The sequence below is a fragment of the Lolium perenne genome, chromosome 7 (genome assembly GCF_019359855.2).
Source record: "Lolium perenne isolate Kyuss_39 chromosome 7, Kyuss_2.0, whole genome shotgun sequence".
In the NCBI taxonomy this organism is placed as follows: Eukaryota; Viridiplantae; Streptophyta; class Magnoliopsida; order Poales; family Poaceae; genus Lolium; species Lolium perenne.
Genome location: NC_067250.2, coordinates 331,975,032 through 331,978,232, shown reverse-complemented (window position 1 = coordinate 331,978,232; position 3,201 = coordinate 331,975,032).

The following is a 3,201-nucleotide window of genomic DNA, read 5'->3' as shown; positions in this document are numbered from 1 at the left end:
ACGCTTTGAACACCATTGTTGCTAATGCTATGGAAAATTCTAAGCTTGGGGAAGCTGGTTTTGATGAGCATGATATTTTTAGTCCCCCAAGTTTTGAGGAGAAAATTTTCTTTGATGATACTTTGCCTCCCATTTATGATGATTATAATGATAGTTGTATTTCGGTGCCACCTACTATGGAGGATAAAGTTTATTATGATTATACTATGCCTCTTATATTTGATGATGAGAATAATAATGATAGCTACTTTGTTGAATTTGCTCCCACTACAATTAATAAGAATGACTATGCTTATGTTGGGAGTAGCAATTATTTTATGCATGAGACTCATGATAAGAATGCTTTATGTGATAGTTATATTGTTGAGTTTGTTCATGATGCTACTGGAAATTATTATGAGAGAGGAAAATATGGTTGTAGAAATTTTCATGTTACTAAAACACCTCTCTATATGCTGAAATTTTTGAAGTTACTCTTGTTTTATCTTCCAATGCTTGTCACTTTGTTCTTCATGAATTTATTTGTGTACAAGATTCCTATGCATAGGAAGTGGGTTAGACTTAAATGTGTTGTGAACTTGCTTTTTGATGCTCTCTTTGCTTCGACTCTCATCCTTATGTGAGCATCATTAAAATTGTTGAGCCCATCTTAATAGCTATAAAGAAAGCACTTCTTGGGAGATAACCCATGTCTTTATTTTGCTACTGTTTTGTTGTGTCTTGGAAGTTGTTACTACTGTAGCAACCTCTCCTTATCTTTATTTTATTGCATTGTTGTGCCAAGTAAAGTCTTTGATAGTAAGGTTGATACTAGATTTGGATTACTGCGCAGAAACAGATTTCTTGCTGTCACGAATTTGAGTAGCCCCTTCTGTAGGTAACTCAGAAAAATCTGCCAATTTACGTGAATGATCCTCAGATATGTACGCAACTTTCATTCAATTTGAGCTTCTTCATCTGATCCTGTTAAGTGCCTCGGAAAAATTCGTCTTTACGGACTGTTCTGTTTTGACATATTCTGCCTTTTATTTCACATTGCCTCTTTTGCTATGTTTGATGGATTTCTTTGTTCCATTAACTTTCAGTAGCTTTGTGCAATGTCCAGAAGTGTTAAGAATGATTATGTCACCTCTGAACATGTGAATTTTTGATTATGCACTAACCCTCTAATGAGTTTGTTTTGAGTTTGGTGTGGAGGAAGTTTTCAAGGGTCAAGAGAGGAGGATGATACATTATGATCAAGGAGAGTGAAAACTCTAAGCTTGGGGATGTCCCCGTGGTTCATCCCTGCATATTTCAAGAAGACTCAAGCATCTAAGCTTGGGGATGCCCAAGGCATCCCCTTCTTCATCGACAACTTATCAGGTCACCTCTAGTGAAACTATATTTTTATTCCGTCACATCTTATGTGCTTTACTTGGAGCGTCTGTGTGCTTTTATTTTCGTTTTGTTATTTTCATTCTCTGAATAAATTCATGCTTGTGTGGGAGAGAGACACGCTCCGCTTGTTCATATGAACACTGGTGTTCTTAGCTTTACTTTTAATGTTCATGGCGAAGGTTGAAACTGCTTCGTTCATTGCTATTTGGTTGGAAACAGAAAATGCTTCATGTGGTAATTGGTATATTGTCTTGAATAATTTGATACTTGGCAATTGTTGTGCTCAAATAGATCATGTTTAAGCTCTTGCATCATGTACTTTGCACCCATTAATGAAGAACTACCATAGAGCTTATTGAAATTTGGTTTGCATGATTGGTCTCTCTAAAGTCTAGATATTTTCTGGTTAATGTGTTTGAACAACAAGGAAGACAGTGTAGAGTCTTATAATGCTTGCAATATGTTCTTATGTAAGTTTTGCTGTACCGGTTCATACTTGTGTTTGCTTCAAACAACCTTGCTAGCCAAAGCCTTGTACTGAGAGGGAATGCTTCTCGTGCATCCAAATCCTTGAGCCAAAAACTATGCCATTTGTGTCCACCATATCTACCTACTACATGGTATTTCTCTGCCATTCCAAAGTAAATTGCTTGAGTGCTACCTTTAAAATTCCATTCCTTGTCTTTGCAATATATAGCTCATGGGAAAGTAGCTTAAAAACTATTGTGGTAAAGAATATGTCGCTATGTATCTTATTTCTTATAAGTTGCTTGTTGAGCGGTAACCATGTTTCTGGGGACGCCATCAACTTTTGTTGAATATCATGTGGGTTGCTATGCATGTTCGTCTTGTCTGAAGTAAGGGTGATTTGCCATGAGTTGTATGGTTTGAGTATGCATATTGTTAGAGAAGAACATTGGGCCGCTAACTAAAGCCATGATCCATGGTGGAAGTTTCAGTTTGGACACTAATCCTCAATCTCTTATGAGAATATTATCTGTTGTTGAATGCTTAAGCATTAAAGAGGCGTCCATTATCTGTTGTCTATGTTGTCCCGGTATGGATGTCTAAGTTGAGAATAATCAAAAGTGAGAAATCCAATGCGAACCTTCTCCTTAGACCTTTGTACAGGCGGCATAGAGGTACCCCCTTGTGACACTTGGTTGAAACATATGTTATGCAATGAGAATCCATGGAAATCCAAGCTAATTAGGACAAGGTGCGAGCACTATTGGTGTACTATGCATGAGGCTTGCAACTTATAAGATGTCTTATGCATAACACATATGATTTATTACTACCGTTGACAAAATTGTTTCTATGTTTTCAAAATAAAAGCTCTAGCACAAAAATAGTAATCCATGCTTCCCTCTGTGAAGGGCCTTTCTTTTACTTTATGTTGAGTCAGTTTACCTACTTCTTTCCATCTTAGAAGCAAACACTTGTGTCAACTGTGTGCATTGATTCTTACATACTTGCTTATTTGCACTCATCATATTACTTTGTGTTGACAATTATCCATGAGATATACATGTTGAAGTTGAAAGCAACCGCTGAAACTTATATCTTCCTTTGTGTTGCTTCAATGCTTTTACTTTGAATCTATTGCTTTATGAGTTAACTCTTCTGCAAGTCTTATTGATGCTTGTCTTGAAAGTACTATTCATGAAAAGTCTTTGCTATATGATTCAGTTGTTTAGTCATTGTCTTTACCATTGCTTTGAATCACTGCATTCATCTCATATGCTTTGCAATAGTATGATGAAGATTATGTAAGTAGCATGTCACTTCAGAAATTATTCTTGTTATCGTTTACCTACT